Source organism: Rousettus aegyptiacus, unplaced genomic scaffold, assembly GCF_014176215.1.
Source record: "Rousettus aegyptiacus isolate mRouAeg1 unplaced genomic scaffold, mRouAeg1.p scaffold_m13_p_15, whole genome shotgun sequence".
Classification (NCBI taxonomy): domain Eukaryota; kingdom Metazoa; phylum Chordata; class Mammalia; order Chiroptera; family Pteropodidae; genus Rousettus; species Rousettus aegyptiacus.
The window spans coordinates 30,709,661-30,731,509 of record NW_023416290.1 but is presented as its reverse complement, the minus strand read 5'-3'; the positions used below and the strand labels follow the sequence as shown (position 1 = coordinate 30,731,509).

At 39.3% G+C, this 21,849-nt stretch overlaps 1 protein-coding gene and 2 pseudogenes across 1 annotated transcript in view; 1 reads left to right on the top strand and 2 right to left on the bottom strand.

The window, feature by feature from the left end:
• SDC2 (syndecan 2) overlaps positions 1–21,849 on the bottom strand; it is a 101,962-nt gene that overhangs the window by 53,307 nt on the left and 26,806 nt on the right. The gene's annotated exons all lie outside the window — the stretch shown is intronic.
• LOC107500343 lies at positions 11,949–18,046 on the bottom strand (annotated as a pseudogene).
• Positions 17,966–18,074, top strand: LOC118612286 (annotated as a pseudogene).

Below are 21,849 nucleotides of genomic sequence, written 5' to 3'. Positions count from 1 at the left end.
CGTTATACTTACTCATTTGTAAATATGAGATCTTTGACAAATTTTTTGGGTCCCCATCGTAATGAATAGAGAGGTCCTCAGCCTATTTATGTTGCCTGTATTTGGAAGTACTATATACTACTAGAAAGACCCAAAAACCCAAGGATAAAATTTCAAACCTAAAAGAGCAATCTCAAAGGTGAGCTGGATTTCAAAACTGATGAAATCGAAAAGTTTATTCTAATTCTATTCTTTCAGCTAAAGGAACAGTACATGTGTCACTATATTACAACAGTTTCTAGGCTCTGGTTCAACATAAGAAAATAGATATTCTTTGTTTTAAATAATGCTCATTAAATTAAAAAAATCATATTTAATAATACTTATTAAGTCCCTACAAAAAGGAATTTCTGGGAATGCAAACATATATGAATTATTATTCCAGGTCTCAGAAGAGAAACCTATATGAGAACTCTGCACATTTTCCTTGATGGAGGTGCACCAAGATAACAACCTGAAGATAACTCGAAAACAAAGAAAAACAAAAGGCCAATTAACAAACATCCCCCCAAATACTGGCTTCAATTCAGCTATTAGGCGAGAGACAACGGTTCCACCTACCAGTTGTGCCAGTGCTTCCTAGTGTGGTGCTTCCTAGTGTTACGGTTGCTGGGAATGAACTTCCCCTTCTTCCCTGTGAGCTAAGCTTGAGCCCACAGGCCACTCACTCCTAAAAATAGCTGCTCAGTACACAGCAGATGATGGACAGTTTTCAAAGTTAAAGACTTCAGTCCCATTTTCATGATTTTCTACAGCTAAGATTTTTTTGTTATTCACATCTACCTTTCCCACACCCTGGAGGAGAGCCTCAAAACCACCAGAGTTGCCAGTAGGGTTGTAATTCAACAGTAGTAAACACTGGGGAAAAAAATGTTTTGTTTGTTTTCCCTGTCAAGCCCTTGGGTTAGGAGGAAACTACAAAGAGGAAAAAACAGGAAAAGTCTGGCAAAACCCTAAATTGTTCTTAAAGAAGACTTTCCTAAGTTTACCTGAGGAATTAAGTATCTAAATTTCAGTACGAGTATTCTGCTAAACACTTGGGTTGTAGATTCCCGTGCTTAGACTACCCAAGAAATTTGACAGATGGAACTTGCTATCCAAGAGATAAAAGGTACACAGACACATTTGAGTTCCATTTACTAGAATGGTGTAAAAGGGAATTTTACATGACACATAATATGCTGCGAAACCAATTAAGTATGATGTCTCCTCCATGTGCACGCCGTTTCGTAGGATGCTCTAGGAAGTTCTGTCTCCCAAACAGAGAGAGTTGGCATCAGAGCTTTTCCATTGCCATGGTCCTACTTACCACCAAAACATTAAAACAGTAAAGTGTACATCCCTCAAAGCTGCAAATACCTCGCTTCATGTTCCTTGTGAAGCAGATTCTCAATGTTATAAATGGGGATTTTAAACAGAAGGTTGACCAGGAATTTCACTGGTCCATTTCTAGTCATAGCTACTTCCAGTAGCTCTTTATCTTTCATGAATATTTCTGCCACTTAAGAAAAAAAGGAGGCACTGAAGCAATTGGGTAAAATTTCGTTTAAAAGGTAGCAATTCGCTCACTCCAGGCTGCGGACTGCCTAAAGATGAGAAGAAGCCCTCTGTCAAGGTGAATCGCGTCACACATCTGCCACAGAGTTTCTGGGGTTCTTAGAACTTCCTTCCTCCTTGATGCTTCATGTTTGGGGAAACACAAATAGTAGATACCTCAACTATCTTTAATATTATTGTCATTGTTGGAAGTAACAAACATCCACAAAAGCTGTATAAAAAGTCTGCATAAAAGTCAAACCAGGACTCATGCTAAGTCAGTCCAGAAATTAAGACCAAAAAAGCATCCTTTAAACCCAGACCCCAAACTTTTGCATAAAAGCCACCCTGATATCCTTTATCAACAGGCAAAAATAAAATCCTCTACCCAGGTACTCTCTGACATGGTCTACTGCCATCTGTAAGATTTATGAAGAGCCCATACTAGCCTCAAGATTGAATACTGTGCAGAGTTGACTGAACACAGATCCTGTCCGCCAGGTCAACATCTAACAACTGCTGGTGGCTTTTTCCATAAATAGCTGGATCAAGAGCATTGGTGGAGAGGTGGTCCCCACGTTTATGGGTGAGCTTGAGTCATAGTTAGGCCTTCTAGGTCCATATTTACTGACTGTGACTCACTCTGTAAATGGGGCTGCATAAGTCTTTTATAGTATAAGCTAATGAACCAGATTTTTACATGTATAACCAAGACATGAGATCCAAGTAGACCTTTTAGCAGGAAGCTGACTTTACTACTGAACGTTGTCAACTCAAAGCTTCAAGACACAATAATAAATTGAAAATAGCCTGCATTTCCCCCTCAACTCAGATATGAGACCATTCAATCTGACACAAAAAGGTTTTGCAAATCAATACACATACCATTTAGAAACGCACGTTTTCATTCTAGTACTGCAGCTTTTTAAAAATGGTCACACCCAATATAGGAGCCTATGGGCTGCATGGAAAGTGCCAGCTCAGAAAAACTTCATTCACTGTGATGGTTATCTTCAGCAGAGGTAATTCACAGCAGGATGCTCTGCTGGGCCCATCAATCAATATATAATAATTCAAACAAAAGGCTTAGTTAGCCTCTCTTCCCAAAAGCATTTTTTAATTCCACAAGGGAATCAGAAGCCTGAGACTCTAGGATGGTTAGGATAACCATTCTGACAAATCATTAATGAAACACTTGAGAAATCCATTCACACATAGTCCTGTTTCACACACTAGCTTTTTTCCTCAGCTCCAAACTTGATAAAAATAACTAGTAATTCACTGCCTTGCCGTTACAACAGCCCTCTCTGTAATTCAGCCAAGAACCTGAAATTGCTCCATGAGGAACAGAGAAATTGATCACACATTCTACAAAAGTTCCCCTTCCCTCTTCTTCCAGTTTATTATTAATGATGGCACATACCCTTTCCCACAAAAACAAATGGAGGGTCTTCTGTAGGAAAGCCCAGGGTTCCTCCATCATTCCATCCTCTGGATTGGGGCCTTTCTGTGTTCTTCTGGCTAGTCTTTTCACTAACGAGAATTTGTTCTGGAATTGATAAAGGAGAAAAGAGAAATCCAGCCAGCCAATCCAAAACGCACTAAATTATTTTACCTTAAATCCCAATATGGGCTCCTTTGAGAATGTAATCGAGACTATGGACCCTCTCTCCAGAAATCGTCTGTCCACACAAAATTCTACATTTTCAGGGAGTCGATACATAAAATGTGTAAGTTGGTCCAGGGTCCACGGATTCCAAGTCAAACCTCAAGGCTAGATAAACCTCTTCTCTCATGCTATTCTGAATGTCTATGAGGACCCACTTTAAAAAGGTTATCTCTCTAAAAAATTTCAACAGATTATGTAAATGGAAAATTTCTCTGCAATGTCAGAGCAGTTTACAGAAGAATAAACTCCTTTTACAACTGTCTGCACCTTCTTCCTCCAAGAAAAAGGCCTTCTCTTAATTCCTGATCCTCTCGTCTCCCGGTGCCCTCAACTGCGCATATCACTTCGCCAGGATTACACAGCAGCCCTGAAACTACCTCCCAGCTAGAGCTCCAGTCTCCCCTTAAATCCCCAAAACCTCATCCTAAATGGAAAGACTGCCGAAATGTAGACCCTGCTACCCCCTCACCTCATCCTTTTACTCCATGAAGTAGGGGTTCCATCACTCCAGAAGTATGTTAGAAATGTGAATACCTAGGACATACTCTAAACCTCAGAACACCCAAACTGACAGAATTTCAGGGTTTGGGTAGAACGCAGGAATGTGAAAGTTTCAAAAGTTCCCTGGACACTTCTTATGCACCCCGCTGGTGAATCACTGCTCTAAAGTAATCTTTCACTGAAGCCTGGTTATGACACTTCTTGTCCACAATGCCCTAATTGTGCACGCTTATTCTCACGTTAGACTTTGTTCTGTTTCTTACCTCTACACGGAATATCCATCCTCCTCTCCGCCAACCCAAATCTTACACATTTTGAAAGGTCTATCTCTAAGTTCCTCGTTCCCCAATACTGATGTATTCTGTTTTCTCTCAAAGTGAATTTTTCTCTGACCCCACATATCAGAATTACCTAGTTTGAAAAAGGTGGGAAGGTTCTCAAAAATGCCAGTTTCCAGGCCACTCCAAGTTCTACAAAAATGAAGAACGTGGAATTAAAAATAAATATGTAAACACACAAAAAAATTAAGTACACATAAAACAGAGCCACCAAAACCACCAAAATCTTGGCTATCGAATTTGTTTTCCCAAAATCCTCTAAAACATTTCTGAAATCCAAGCCTGGCAGAGAAGAATTAAAATTTAAACCTGTTCTCTCAGACAAGACAGTGAATACAAGCTACGAGAGAACAGCTGTGTCGTGGCTTAGCCTAACAGGATATACTGACAAGGCAAGGAGCCAGGTCACCGAGCTTCTGGAAAGACCGCAACTCCACACCTCCTCCCCCTTCTTCACAGCAGCATTCTCAAAAACACCCATGCAATTTAATTAAATGGAAGGCCCATAAAAAGCACTGCAGACTTAAAACTGTACATGATAACCTACTGCATAAAAATATACAATTATTTTTTAAATTATGCACAAACCAGGTGATAATTATACCAATAATAAGGTTCCTTATAATACCCATGTGTTTTAAAAATCTGCAATCCTCAAGTCTTATGTGTGAGCATAACCATCTCTAAACCCATCCATTTATTCTGAAAAATTAACTGCAAAGTTTCCTAGGGATATGACACTGTGTTAAGTGCAGTGGGGACACCAAGATGAATGAGAAATGGTCACTGCCCTTGAGGAGCTCAGCACAGGCTTCTAGGGAGAAATATAATAAAGACAAATAGCTACAGTGCAAAGCAGCATACGAAGTGCTGTAAGAGAAATTCAAGGCACTCCTGGAGTTCAGGAAGGAAAGAATGATCACCAGAATAAAGAGGAAGCAGCAATGAGGCAGCAGCCTTTCACCTGGTTCTTCAGGGATGAGCATACATCTGCTAAGAAGACGATAGAATTGAGAGGACAGTCAGTAATACTGTAGGAAGAGCACGTGCATTAGAACACTGATGGGAAAAACCCTCTTCTCAGAATGGAATGAGATGGCAGTTGAGGCAGAGTTGTCAAAAGGATATCTGAAGGAGGTCCCCTGGCCTCTCGCGGATATGCCCATAGGATGTGGATAACTTTGCAAGAGTAAAGTCACTTTGCTGATAGGTAAGCCGTGTCCAATTAGCCCAAAGGCACGCAGGTTATTTCTTTCCTAACAAGGAATAGTGTGGCACAACCTTAAATTAAGCCTAAATGAAAAGGAAATTGGAAACAAAACATTCTGAAATAAACTGGACAAGAAGATCTGCTTAGAGCAATGGATATAAAGTCTGAAGACCTGGGTTTGAGGTTCAAGTTCATCCTGCCAGCTATAACACCTTGTGTAAGTCACTCACACTTTTGTTTCTTCACATGCAAAATACCAATGATAATTCCTCTACCCAGTAAGACTGTTTGCTGATCCAACAAGATGGCTGTGACACTCCTTTGTAAAACTGTAACGTTTTCTCAAAATAAAATATTACTCAGTAACTTTTGAAAATATTTTAAAATTTCATTTTACTTACAAGTAACACAGATTGTCATGATAAAAAAAAAAAAAACGAAAAAAAAACTCAAACAATATGATGCATGTCCATAGCTAGGGGATTACCAGGCTCAGGATGGAGCAGACACCAGAATGCCAGAGCAGGGACATGCAAGTAAACGTGATTAGTGATGAGACTGCTGGGCTGCTGGATCCGACAACCCTGAGAGCACTGACAGCCAGACTTTCTGTTCACTTAAACCTATATATCTCCTGAACAGAACATCAGTTCAAACCAGTTTAAATTGAAACTTGCAACATAATAAAGTCCTAAATAATACCTGATTAAAAAAAAATACTTATCTTGTTCAGATTACATGATGTCTCCTTAACAAATATGAAGGTATCAATATAGTTCTACCTAACTTCTTTCATTACCTGCTAAGGTCAATCAATACTGAATATTAACTCTACAATTATCTAAGTTAAACACATACACATACAAAACAGAATTTTAGCAGACTGGAATTCTTTCTCACAGTTGAAGAAACAAATTCAGGATATGTACACACATTTGTATCTTAAAGCAAACTCATTTGCCATTAGCCATAAAAATGTTTGAAGCTCTGAGTAAACATATTAACCTGCACTAAAGGATTCTATATTGTGACTAATTGAAATAAATCTTCCTTTGATCCAATGCAGTCCTCAAGACTTTCAAACTCTAACTTATTAGGCTAGCATGCTTATAATTTAAAAGACAAATAATTTTTCCCATCCAAAGAATATCTAACATGCCAGACTACACAGCTATTTCTCAAATTCCTCACCTCCTGAATCTCTAGGAGCCTTTCTCTTTCTTCCCACCTTCCCCTAATGATTGATTTTCTCTGTTACCCTTCTAACCAGGGTAGCAATAAAATTTATCCAAACTAGTGCACGTCTGAGAGTGAAAGGGGGAGCTGTTAATAATTAAGCCAGAAAACCAGGTATTTAAAAAAAAATAAACAAAAAAAACTAGATGTATGGTAACCCAACTTACAACTATTATTCTGAGTAGAAAGAAAACTCTACTAAGAAAGAGAAGAAATTGCATATTTGATATGCTGAATTAGGAGGTACACACTTGGGCCTACCCCACTCCTGATCTCCCCTCTCTGAACCATGCACAAGAAAGAGAAGCTGCTCTACTGCCTCAGTGTTTCTCTCCTCCCTGGGATGCACAGTCCAGGTCAATAGTATTTGGGTAATACCTTAACGCGAATTCCTTGGGGGCCACTGGCAATAGCTTAAGGGTTTGTTTGTTCTGATGTAAACAGAAGCTATCCTTTACAAAAAGAGGCACCAAGAACCGTCAATTAAATAGGTATTAGCAAAGGCAACTTCCAACTTCAGAGGCTCATCCTCATCCAAAACATTCATTAAGTATGGTTTACTGTGCCGGGTGCTGCAAGGTCAAAGTGCACAGACCACATCCTCTCTGAATTTATGTTCAAGAAGGAAAATGAAAGGAGACACTCATCAAATAGGGAATTTAAACATTCAGGCCAAGGAGGAAGAGCAGAGCTGGATTTGGAATAGAGCAGAAAGCAAACCAATTAAAGGGAAACCTGATAAAGCGACCCCAAGGCACTGGCTTGGGGATGCAGCAAGGAGCCAGCACTCCATGTGAGGGGAAGTGAGCAGAAATGGGAATTACAGAGACCCATTTAAGGTCCCTTTTCATGGCTTGGTTCAGGTTCACCTGAGTTTAGGACCAAAGCATCCTTCACCAGGATGTGACTCTGGGTTCCCCATCCAGCAGTATCCCACCCTCACCTTTCATTAATCTGTGAGCTACCTCAATCCTGGGGCTTTTGTGTTGGTCACTGGAGTATAAATGGCACCCCCAAAAAAGGTGCTCAATTAATACCTATATTTAACTGTACTAAAATACACAAACATAAAATGTACCATCTTAACCATTTTTAGGTATATCGCTCAGTATTGTTAAGTACATTCACAATGTTCTACAACAATTTCCATCTTCTTTCTTCAAAACAATTTTCCATCTTATAAAACTGAAACTTTGTATCCATTAAATAACTCCTCATTCCTCCTTCCCTCAGTCCCTGGCAACCACCCTTTCTCCTTCCGCCTCTAGGAATTTGACTACTCTAGGTACCTCATATAAGTGGAACTATACAATACTTGTCTTTTTGTGACTGACTTGTTTCACTTTGCATAATATCCCTAAGATTCATCTATGTTGTCACATATGTCAGAATTCCCTTCCTTTTTTAGGCTAAATAATATTCCGTTGTATGTGTGTGTATGTGTGTGTGCATGTGTGTGTGTGTGTGTGTGTATACCACGTATTGTTTTTTCTATAATAAATACCCTTTGAATTAATAAAGTAGCTATATAGCTCAAAGACTAGAACCCAGTCTCCTCAAATTTGAGAGAATTTCAAGTCTCTTCCTTAGACTGTAATATTTTAAATTTCTTACAGAAACATAGATGGACTGGCAATTAAACATAAATAAATAAAAATTAGGTCAGAAAATGCTCCCCTGGGGCTCTTCCACTTCCTACCACTCAAGGAGAATGCATGACTTGATAACTTACTTGGCCTGTGTAAGCTGAGATTTCCCTGGCAAAACCACTTTGCTTTTTAACAGCTTATATTTTAATGCTTCCAATTCGATGCAAGACTAAATACTATTCCAATGAAGGCCTCTGAGGGCTTCTTGATCGAGAAAGAGAAAGCCATGACAGAATGAATAAACATTGCTATATCTTTTCTAATCCTGACTTTCGAGAAGCATAGAAGTTTTAAAAAGTGTGTGTGTGTGTGTGCACGTGCATGTGTGTGGAGGGGCTCTGACATCCAGTGTCTTGGCAAGGGCGACCTCCCAAGATGGTGAGGTGAGCACAGGGAGGCCCTGATGATAGCTATGGTGTACATTCTGACAGTTTTCCAGGTACTGCTGCTGTACCTGCAGGAACTTCCCCTTTCCTTCCTCCCTCCATCTTGTGATGCTAAACAGACATCAAACATACATAATCACAGTTGATTTTCTTAATGAACACCATTTTTTCTTCCTACTTCTTGGCAGCTTGATCTAATTATCTTAATAAAGCGAAATATAATGACTTGTTTTAAAAGTATTTCTTCTGTCAATTCTTCTTGTCAATATGGACCCATTTTCCCAAGTTAATGGCTCAGAACTGTTTTGGTTAATTTCTATCAGATGATGTCTCGAAAAAGGTTAAATTATATCTCGATTCAGAAATGATGCCTTAGAAAATTAGAAAATCTGGTCAGGGGAATGACCTACAACACTAAAAATACCACAAATGTTATCTAACCCAAGAAAACTGAACAAATGAAAAAAAAATGTGAGTAGACTGCATTGCCATTAAAATTGATTAAACTCATTTCATATGGGTTTTTAATCACTAATAAACGGACAGGGAATCAGACCAGGCAACTTAAAAGGAGCAGAGACTCCTTACGTTTCCTTGGATCCCTGTGGTGAACTGCTAAGCAAATATCTACTATATCTAATACATGTGGCTTTATAGATGGATATTTACTTGACTATGAGAAATAATCCAAGATCACTATTTTTTTCAACATAATTCAGAATTTTTTAAAAAATACAAATTCAACCAGAAAGTGAGTCAACATACCATGAATCCACAAATACTTAAGTACTTTACCATGTATGTGACCTTACAAAACATAAAATCTAGTCAAGAAGATCATTAAGAAAAAAAAAGTACCCAAAGTGTTTGAAGAAAATACTTTTTATATCATCTCGTTCATGCTCAGATATGTTTCATCTTTGAAAACATGGGAGATAAAAGATCTTCCTTTAATGTCACTGCGGTAGGAACTCTGACGGCTCATGTAGGCACAGACACATAAATTCTATGGTTAGTACTGGTTATTACAAGATAATGCCAGGCCCTGCTTTGTCCCTTTACTTAAAAGGAAAACTAGAAAATGATTAGAGCATAAATTCAGTCTTTTAGTCAAAATTCATATTTTGCTTACTGTCTTAAGACATATACAGATTAAAGAAGAACATCCTAATGATATTCGGGCATCAAATTCCGAAGACAGCTCAACTTGCAATTGCCTCTCGTAAGATCCTAACAGGGATAACTACAACTGATCGCAACCAGACCCACCAAAGACTGTGTCCAAAGTCGATGCCTTAGTCAGTGGACTAACAAGGCTGACTCAGCTGGGAATGTTATAGACCTAGCTAACTGTCTGCTCTAACTGTACTCAGTGCAAATACATTTCTTTAGAAATTGCTCTTCACAATCTGAAGACTTGATTAAATTCTTAATATTTCATTCACAGCTCAGCTAAGAAGATCTTTCTGAAATATCAGAGAATGGATGGCTGAAAAGTTGCCATGGCAACGGCCCCTCCTTCAACTTTTAACAATTAAGAAACTTAGCAGAGTTTCTACACTTTTCACACTCAACAGAATTTGAGGTAGACAACCCTATTATACAACACAATTTAAAGTTCCTTAAAGCAATGAAGGGTAAAAAACCTGTTTGCTTTAGGGAGATTTAACTTTGGATGCTAACAAGCTTTAATCAATTCAGCCTAAGCAGAAAAAGCCCCCCAAAAGTAACATTTACAGCAAACTTTTTTTACTATTTTTAGTATCTTTGGTTTGAAATATTTAATAAATACTTATTTTTTAAAGTACAGTTGTATTTTTCATATATTTTTATATCCACTTTGTTATTTTTAATATTATAAAATCAACTTCCAGGAATGGAGCACAATATATAACATAAGCTTTACATTTAACACAGCCTACAGGAAATAACAGTTTGTCAGTTTGTGTTATAACCAAGCCTCAAGACGAAATGTTCAGAAACCAATTAGGCCTGAAGTCAGGAGTCACTTGTAAATAAAAAGATTTTAAAGACAAAGCTGACAGATATTTTTAAGTGCATTAGCCCTTAAGGAATGGGAAAATAAACTTTTTTTCTTTCCTATGTTATCCTTAAAATTCATGGCTGCAGATTATAGTCTCACTACAAAATATGGGCTCATTAAAATAGCATTTGAAGCCAGTACAAAATACCCAAAATATCCCAAAGCAAAAATCTTTCAGAATAAAAGTTATTAACTTCTTTCAACTTTCCTGAACACCTAAAGCCAGTGATTTCTGTGGCAATCTTTTTGACATGATAATACCTCATTACTGCCTGATTTGCTATTTCCCCCAACGGAGAACCCTGCTAGCCCTAAAAAGTACTGCGCTGTACGCATTTATTCATTTAACTATACTGTTTTGAGAATTTTCCGAGAACTCTGTGACACTTCTGAAATACCTGAACACTGTGAGGCCTTGTAAACTTCAGCCTGGGGATCTAAGCAGCCCAAGAAGCTTCTGGAGCACAGGCAAGAGTTCAAATTCCACAGGGTTTAAAATCGGGCTTAATTTTTCTCTTTTCGTAAAAAATTAGAACTGCCAGAGCCATTAGCCTCCTTTTCTTACTCAGTTCCATTTATAAATTCTTCTTCTAAGGAGGGAAAAGCTCACCGTCACAGTACAATCTTTTAGTTTCCTAAAATTTATCAAAATGTCATTATAATTAATCAAGTTCTACCCTTCTTCAAACAGTAGCCCCCTCCTCCCAAGGTACTGATAAAGTACCAATGTTAGGAGGCATTCTATCTTATACAACATGGAGGGTGCCTCCATTATTTTATAAAGATAGACAGATTGGCTGACTAGCTATTTTATTAGAGCCTGTCATCGACAGCTTGGCCTGGCTACTGAAGATTCTAGTATATGATTTCTCAGTGAGGGAACTGAGGTGGGATGAACTTTTCAAATAACAATGCACAGACAGGTTTCCAGTAGTCTGGCCAACAGCAGACTCTTTCTCTAAATGCCACAGAGGGAAAGCACAGAGGAATCAATCCTAAGTTAGCTCCTAGAGGCCTGCTTCTCTCCTGAACCAGCACATCTATTTCTCAAAGCACCCACAAGCTTCATGAGGCTAGGGATGTGCCTGTGTCACTTGCTGCTGCTCCCTGGCACCGAAAGCCCTGCCGGACACACATGAGGCACTTCCATCCAGTTGGTACTCAAGAAATATCATGGACCATACATAAGTGCAATCTCTGCCAGGGAGCATCCAGGCCATGACCTGCCTTCACTTGAGTATTCCTATCCAGAGCTATGGCAGACCTAGTTTTATCTCTTTGGAAGGAAATTAAAAGAAGAAACAAAAGGAAGAAAAGCTGGCATAAACCATTCTATTTTCAAATATTTCGCCCATAAATTAAATTCCTTGAGGGGCAAGTCCTTGTCAACTGATTACCTTGATGCTCCCTGTGGTCATTTCCATCATGTCCACGGTTGACAAACACAAATCATTCCTTTTTGGGTTTTCTCCTTCAACATCATGCCTTTGAGCTGCATGAAAAAACCATTTCTACATTCATAAAACTGCATAATGTAACACCTAACTGGTGAATGCCCATCTTTTTATGTCTTGCCTATCTCCCAAATCAAAGTAGACAGATATCTCACGCCCTCACATCACAGAATTCCTACTCTCTGTGGAATCTCCTATCAACCTACAGGCATTTTCTTTTTAAGGTGGTCAAAACAGGCCTCAGGAAGTACCTGGGAAGCCGCTCTCATTCCTCTTAATATCCTTAAGGCCAAAATATGCTGCTGTGGGAGTAAGAGTTATAACAGCATGACATGTACAGATATTCACAGTTACCAAACTTATAGGGAATATTCAGTTAAACTTGAATTTCAAATAATGAATACTTTTTAATAGAGTTGAGCCTTGAACACAGGTGTAAACTGCATAGGTCCACGTATATGTTGATTTTTTTCAATAAATACTGTAAATGTATTTTCTCTTCTTTGTAATTTTCTTAACATTTTCTTTTCTCTAGCTAACTTTACTGTAAGGATACCATATGTAATACATATAACATGTAAAATCTGTGTTAATCAATGGTTTATGTTATCAGTAAGGCTTCTGGTCAACAGCTGGCTATTAGTTAAATTTGGGGGGAGTCAAAAGTTATACGCTGATTTTAGAGCGTGCAGGAAGTCAGTGCCCCAAACTCTGGCATTGTTCAAGGATCAATTGTATAAGTATATCACAAACGGTGCATAGAACATACTTAACACTAAAAAAAAAAAAAAAGTGATTATCTTAAATTCCATTTTAACTGGGCACGCTGTATTTTATCTGGCAACCTTAACAGAGGTTGTAATCTATTAGTGAAAAGACAAGGAGGGCAGTGAGGCTACAGATTGTGATGGGGGTAGGACTTGGACAACAAAACTAAATGAGCTGAAAAACTTAGAATGATGCTAAAAAGTTTGTGCGGGAGGAGAGCAGAGGAGGATGAGCTTGAGAACCATTAACTGAAAGTCACCCTGAAAAGGCCACTAGTATGAAACAGCCTCTCATGGCCCAAAGATGCGATTTTAAAAAATTACTTTAACAATGATGAACTCAGAAAAGAATGGGAATATTTACAGCAAACAGTCTGCCTTGCAGGCACCTTGCTAGTCTCTTAACACCATGTGCCTGATGGCTTACACCACCTCTAAAAGTGGCTCCAACCTGGAAGACTACCAGAGAAAGTATCAAGGCACAGCCCAGGATGTACTCAGTGGTAAGTGTGGGCTAGGAGCCAGCTTGCCTGCATTAAAACTCCAGCTCTTTCCCTCACACTCTTCGAGGGGAGCACATGACTGAAAAAGCACTGTGCTTTCTAGATATTTGTTATGTGCAGTCTTCAGAAAGCCAAAAGCTGAGATCTCTATCCTCTTTTGTTCTACATTTCTGCAAAAGAATGACCAGAATTTAATGTTAATTATGGGGGAAAAATATTTTACCCATGTCCCAGGAGGTAGGCTTTCCTTTTTCCCAAAGGCGGCCAACAAAAAATGCCTTCCATAGGCAAAGACTTGGAGGCATCTGGCAATAGTCATACACCAGAACCAATACCCTAAGAACTCAGTTAGATGACAACTGATTTTACAAAAGGTGTTAAGTCTGAGACTGGGAAAGTAGGAAGCTCTTGGCTATACCTGAAGGCTCCTACTCGCCCCTACTTAATGACAACACATGGCGGCAAATAATAATAATAGCTGACATTTACTGTGGGTTCACTATGTGCCAGATGTTATTCTTAAGACTTTGCATTTATTAATTCAATTAATTCGTGCAGCGAGCTTAGCAGGCAGATACTACCATCCTGCACTGTACAGATGAAGAAATGGAGGCAGAGAGATTAAGGAACTTCAAGGTCACAGAGTTGTTAATGGTAGGTGATGCTAGTCTAGCAACTACACATCTTGAGGTAATGATGGAATGACTCGATTTGATGTCACAATCTTAACACACTATAAACTGTCCTGAACTGGCACACTGAGTTTATAGTTTTGTCAAGGAACTGAAGATGAGATGCCATGTTCCAGTACACATTTTGGCTGGCATGCACATGGACATACGTCAGGCTGAACCAATCCATAATTACACTAGAATCAGTGAATCATCGTATCATGGGGTTGAAGGAGAATTTAAAGGTTACTCAAACTGAATCATAGAACCATGCCAGATAACCACAGTTTCTTACTATTTGTAAAGGGCTTAAACACTCAATGAGTGGTAAATAAGGATGGATGGTGATAGTTCACAGTGATACTTAAATTTTCAATCTCCTTTTCCATCTTACTTTCAACTTTTGAATTTTAAAAGAAATGCAACCACCATGCTTACAAGTTTTATACATTAAGTACATTCTTAATTTATCTAGATAAAATATTTTAAAGTGTTTTGGTTGTTTTTACCTATACTGGACTATTCTTAATTTCATAACCTTAATTGTTTTTTAACTTTTTTTTGGCTGTCCAAAAGAAATATATCTGTAATTTACTACTCGTAATCATGTACTTCTCCATACAAAATATGGCAAAGAGCTAAACCTTTTGGGAAAACATGTCCTATAAAAAGCTTTTATGGTCTTCAATGTCCTTAAAAAGACCATAAAATGAGGTTTTCTATGTAATAGAGAGTCATATGAGACTCCCAGTTTCTGAAATGCTCAAATTCTATCTACCATAATATCACTAATTCATTGTAACACTTTGAAAAAGTTACCTGAGTCTTGATGGTAAACACAGATGTGTCTAATTTGTAAAATAAGAGGGTTGGATTAGATCACAGTTTTCCAACTGGGATGCCCTGGCACAGATGAGCCAAGATTCTGATGCCCCTCGGCCCTCAGGCAGCTGGATGCACCCACTTACAATGGAGGCCCTGGATCTGTCACCTCCAGCCAAGAGCAGCCATGTGTTTCCCTGAAGTGAGATGTGCAAACCTTTTCAGTGTGTGCCCTGATGTGAGATGTGCAAACCTTTTCAGTGGGTGTCCTGATGTGAACACTGGATTAGATGACCTCCAGGTCCATACTAGCTCTGACATTTTGTAACTCTATAATTTTAAGTCATCATCTGCAATGCAGAGCATGATGCTTTGTAATTAGGATGCTTTCAACAAATTTGTTACAATGGCTCAAATTGCAATGGCATCACTGTAAGAAATCAGCATTCCTGTAAAAAAATTAAGTAAATACAGTGATATTTACCAGTATTCTACCAATCGGAAATTTCTATCAGTGAATTATCCATGCTGAGAATGTCAAGGCCAACTGTAAGATCCTAAAGTGTTATACAAAAGAAAGTAATCTATATTTAGCATAGTTTTAATAAAAACAATATTACAGCATATTCTAACTTTTATAGGAAATTACTATATGCCATGGTAACCTCGCTATTAATCACTCTAAAATTGTGCTGAAGAATTATAATGACACTTACTTCTAATTCCCCATGTGCCCGCCACCTCCATCATTTAGACAAAACCATCACTCTTTTCAGATAACTAAAATATTTGGAGTCAATGCAAATACCTGTTTAAGAAGCCAGAGAAAACAGGGTTTAAACACCTTTAATATCTATAGTGTTTTATCTTCAAAGTAAAGCAAAATAAACATAGGGCAGGAAAAAAGCCCACATTTCCAATCTCCACCCCTAGAAATCTGGTTTAAACTAATAGGTTAGAAAGCTCTAGGCAACTCATTACCAGAAAGATGTAAATACGCAGAAGGGAGCTGGGAGACCAGAAACAGTAATGACTAAGGAACTAAAAGGGCTGGCATATAAGGGACAAGTTAAAAAAAGAATTTCCTTTGCTTAGCTAAGAGGGCACAAGGGACATACATCTAACTATATACACACTGGGGATTAAGAAGAAAAAGGAAAAATAGTTATTCAGTATTGCTAATGACCATAGAGAAAGAACAAGAAAGAAGAAAGAATTTGGGGAGTAATATGGGGAGGAAAAGGGATAAGCTACCCTGAATGAGAAAGCCTCTGACTCACTTTAAAGACTGGACTTCTACTCAAGTTACTTCTCACACTTTAAACCAGCCTTGAAAATAAGCATTGAGCAAGCAAACCTGGATGAAAATACTCCAGGATATTTACATAATGAGAAATGGACCCAGGTTTGGTGTTTTATTTTTGTTCTAATCTTAACACTGACAGACACTCAGCCAAGTGTTGTCATGGAGTTTTGAAACAAAACATAAGGATGGCTACAAGTGAAATTTTTTTTTCCAGCTGCAAAAAGCTTTATTGTTTCAATTTGGTCAAAGGCATGGGAGAGGGCTCCAGGGTGGTTAGAAGGCTGCCTAATGATTGCAGGGAGAAGCTCAGGCACAAAGCCAACACCACAGTGATACAGAGGGGCCTCTCAAAAGACTGGGCTCGAAAGGCTGCTGCTAGTCATGCTTGAGGCCAGTCTGCAGAGGTTAGTCAGGTGATCGCCCATCTTCTTGATGAGTTTCACCTCCTTGTCTAGGAAGCGGCTCTTCAGAAAGTCACAGAGATGGGGGGGTCTGTGCATGCAGAACCCAGGGCACACAGATCCAAAAGGGCCTGGTTCAGGTTCTTCTCCATGACCACGGCGGCTTCCGTGGCATCCTGAGTTTTACCCCACTCCTCTTGGGAAGGCTTCTGCAGGTCCTGGAGGAGGGTGCAGCTACCATGCTGGCTTTGCATCTTCAAGAGATGCTCTCAGCGCTCTGGCGTTGCTCTTCATCCAACTCAAAGAAGTGGCCCACACCTTCCAGAGCCACATCGTCATGGTCAAAATAGAAGCACAGAGAGGGGTGGGTGCAAGAGGCCCGCAGATGCAGGTTAACCACCTCAGTGGAATAATTCTGATGGATTTAACAGCTCATGGTTGTTCTGTAATGAGTTAAGCTCAAAATAACATTGGCTGGTCTCAGAGGCCAAAGATGGCTGAGAAGGTTTCGAAGGTTGTGAATGGAAAAGAAGCTGGAGAGTGGTCGGTGGCTGGAAGAAGGGGCGTTCCTGGGGCTATTCTGTCCAAACACTATTGAAGCAAGAGACAGATCCAGGGGACTGCAGAGGGCACTGCCAGCATTTTTTTAAAATAACAATTCTTATGCTAAACTTAACCTACTCTTAACACAGTAAATTTGAAAGATACAGAATAGTATAAATAAGAAATAAAAAATTCCCATTAGCCTATCACCAGAGATAATTACTGATTACATTTTGCTTTTCTTCCTTTCTCATATTTTAACATGGCTATTGCATATTGAGTGGGAAGGTAAGTAGTTCATTATGACATTTGAAATGATCTCCTTTTCAACCTAGCTTTTACTTGATTTTAAAACTCACTGCATATAGGTTTCATGCATTAAGTGTGAATTGTGGTAGTTTTTGCACAAATTCCTGGGGGAAACAAATGGTTGCTCTTAGCTAGAAGTGATGTGGCCTCCACCACAGGCTCTGGCCAGCTACCCTGGGCTCCATCCAGCTGTCCTGAGAGCCAGGGGGCATCAGAATCTTGACGCAGCTGTGCAAGGGCATCCCAGTGGGTAGACTGTGATCTAATTCAACTCTCTCATTTTACAGATGAGTACAGTAAGACCCAGAGAGGTAAAGTAGCTTGTTCAGCAGCATAACAGTGAATTACAATTTGAACACTTCAGAAACTGCAATCCAATATGCCTTATCTTTTACATTAGAATGCCTTATGATAGTCTTCTAGGATATTGAGGGTCATAAATCCCCTTTATAAGAGATGTTTCCCCAATGGGTTATCTCTTTGCCATATTTTATATGGAGAAGTATATGATTAAGAGTAGTTAATTATAGCTATTTCTCTTTGGACAACCCAAGGCCAAAGGTTATTTAAAACAACAACAAGTCTATGGCCATGCTACCCTGAACAAGCCTGATCTCGGAAGCTAAGCATGGTTAGGCCTGGTTAGTACTTGGATGGGAGACCACCTAGGAGGACCAGGTGCTGTAGGTGTAAAAAATAAAAAAATAAGGGACTGTAAGCTGATAAGGTCCTTGTAATCTGTAAGGTCAACCAAAGGTTGTGACAAAAAAAAAAACAAAACAATGAAAATTAGGTTTATGAGACTAAAATTAGAAATGATTTTCATTTAATAAATCATATCAGTTTTGAAATAGTAATATTCCCAATTACATAAAATCCAAACCATTTTTAAATTTATTTAAAATTTTAAATTACATTTCTGCCTAGGAGTATCAAAGCATACCCTAATGAGCACTGAATATTCTATTTTCTAAATTTTTCCTAATATGATGACAGAATGAATATTTGTTTTTGCAGTGCATTTTTTTTATCATAGTGATCATTACTAGTCATTTGTAATTTTTCAGTAAAAAGAATAATTTTAAGTATTCAAGTTGAGCAATCACTGAGAGTTTCTTGCTTTCAGGCTTAAAAATATATCCTCTTTCAGAGATCAAATATATTTTAGTTTAGAGTTTTAAAAATATATATTTAAGTCCAATACATATAGATATTTTGGTGTATGACCTGAGGCAAGGATCTAAATAGATTTTTTTTAAAGAATACAATTCACACCTCCTTTACCAGATAACCTGTACCTTTTGCCAGTGACTTATATAATTATTATTCTATGCACTGAAAAGTTTTACAAGGTGCTATTTTGTTTGAATATATATTTTTATACTCACATCATCCTCTTTTATTATCATAACTTTATAATATGTTTTAATCTCCAGTAGTACAAGTGGCTGCCTCATTCCCTTTTCAAACTAAAAAATACACACACACACACACACACACACACACACACACACACACACACTATATGTATAAAGTGGGAGTTGGGATGCTGACCCCCGCACAGTCAAAAATCCAGGTATAACCTCTGACTCCTCAAAAACTTAACCACAGTTGACCCTCAGTATCTGTAGGGAATTGGTTCCAGGATGCCCACAAAACAAAATCTGTGAATGCTCAAACCCCTTATGTATAATGGCTAGAACCATGCATACAGTCAGTCCTCTGCATCCACTGATTCCCAACCATGACTCCAAAATACTATTTTCTACCAATGGTTGGTTCAATCCACGATTTGAAACCCAGGGATAAGGAGACCCAAAGGTATATTTATCAGGGAAAAAAAACATGCATATAAGTGGACCTGAGCAATTAAAACCCATGTTATTCAAGGGTCAACCATATATATGTGTGTGCACCTATATACTCATATATTCTCCCTGATGAAACTATACAATCAGCTGAAAAATAGGCTTTTTATTAAATTGATGTTTGAAGACTACATGCAAAGATCTTTTAACATCTTAGTTTTCTCTGGTTTACTTAGCATGAATTATTGCACTCCTGTTCCAAACATTCAATGCCCTTTTTTTCAAATGTACCCTACTGATGTATCCCAAATATGTTGATTCTCAGGTCATCTGAAGACCCAATTAAAATCAGGGGGTTTTAAAACTCAACGAATCTAACTCCACCTGGTAGATTAGAGCTCCCCCACTTGAACAGCCTGCAGGGCTGCACACGGAGGCCCTGATTGACAGAGCAGAGGCACACACGGTTAACATTAGGTTTAGCATGAGGGTGAGAGTTAGGGCGAGGGTTGAGATTAGTGTTTGGTACTAGGTTAGAGTTACAATTAGAGTTAAGGTTAGGAGTAGAATTAGGTTTAGTGGAGGATTTTACTGGAGGCAAAAGGGAGCCAGTGAAGGGCATGTAGGTGGGAGAGTGCCATGATCATATTTGTTTTAGGACAGAGATAACCAGCAGAGTGGATGGATAGTTAGTGTTAAAGCCGCCAACAGAGGCAGGAAGAATGGTTAGAAGTCTCCTGGGGTACCTGTTCTAGACAAATAATGACAAAGGCAATGAAAAACAAAGAATGATTCCAGTGGTATTTGTGATATTGCAGTTTTGTCTCTATTGCTACAGAGGGTGCATTCAAATGCTCCAGAAGCAGAAATAATGAGGCTCTGGAACCTGTCATGGTCTCACTCCCCACAGGTCAACAGTACACCTTCCTTCTCCCCTGTGTGGGTTACACTTGCTCAACCAATATTTACTGAGCACCTGCTATGAGTCAGGCACCATGCCAACTGATGAAAGAAATCCTGGACCAACCCCTCGGTGCTCCTGAAATCTAGAAGACCTTCCTCTCTCTTCCACCACATTGAAAAGAGACTAGAGACATCTGCTCTGCCTTTTTAAACTTCAAAAAAGGGAGGGAAGAAATATCTGCAACTGTAAAATATGTGGTCATGCCATTTATTGGTCATATGTTTTATAACAAGAAACAAACATTGTTATATGATAACAGGGTAGTTTTAGCAACTGCTTTAAGGAGAACAGCTCTATATATCAAGCATGCAAACTTGTAATTTTTTCTTTTGCCTACATAAGATAACTTTTGACACTTTATTTTCTATAAAACTTAAAGTTTGCATTCCCTTTAAAGACTCCTATGTTTAAATCCGGAATCACAAATAATAAGTACATATTAACTGAATTCTAACTTCCTCAGAATATAACAAAAATAAGTACGAAGTCACTCTGGGGAGGCCTACGGGGCTAAATCACTGGGAAATAACTACAAGGCAAAGAAGCGCCTGGCAGTCACGTCTCGAAGCCATGACTATCTCTAAAATTTGATGCTTAACAAACTTCGGGCCAAATGCTCAGTTTGGATAAGCCTCGCCTTCATCCTCTCTGGGACTTACTTTCTTCATCTGTGAAACAAGGTCAACGATGCCCACCCCACAGAGTTCCTGGGAGGACTAAGCCTGTGTGGAAAATGCAGTGTAAATTATAAAGAGCTATGCAAACGTTCTAGACCAGGGGTCCCCAACCCCCAGGCTGTGGACCTGTACCTGTCCGTGGCCTGTTAGGAACGGCCCAACAGCAGGAGGTGAGCGGCAGTAAGCGAAGTTTCATTTGTGTTTGCAGCCACTCTCCAGCACTAGCATCACTGCCTCGGCTCCACTTCAGATCACTGGGCATTCGATTCTCATAGAAGCACCAATCCGTGGTGCCAAAAGGTTGGGGACCGCTGTCCTAGACCCTTTCCTCTGGAGGCCTCTGACCTCTGACTGCCCCTTTCAGTTACTTAAGTTAGTAGTCTTATTATAATTTTATATATGGAGAAACTGAGGCCCAAGCATGGAATTTTTCCAGGGGAAAAATCCGACAAATCAAAGGACAGTCCCCAGAAATCATTAAATACCTGGGAATCCAGTTCCAGTAAGGTGTGGTCTTAGACAAGTCCTCTGACCCTTCCAAGGACCAGTTTCTCAACTGTCCTAGTTCAACAATCCTGCCCGTAGGGCAGACCAACAGAGAAGGTTTTTGTTCCCTCGGAGCTTCCTAGAAGGCAGACTGGAGGAACTGGGCCAGACTTCGAGCCCCAGGGCAAGAATCTTTTCCCTGGCCCCATGTTGGGCTGCCAGTTTCAGCTCACAGAAAATGGCAGCCCAAAAGGGATGGGAAGGTTAGGATGGGAGCAGCCTCACTGCAGTGAAAAAGGGGCTCTGATGAGAAACTTGTCCAGTGACCTACGCCGATCAGTCCAGTGCTGTAGGAATCCAGACCTACCAGCATAACCAAACACAGCTGGGGGGCTGGCATTGCAGGAATGGAAGGGTTGCAACAATGCCAGGGCAGGTGGCTTTCCCTGGTGAGGGACAGAAGCTCCTGAAGGGTGATCAAGACAGTGCCATCTCCTGTCCTAACTGACATCGCACACTGACCAGAAGCC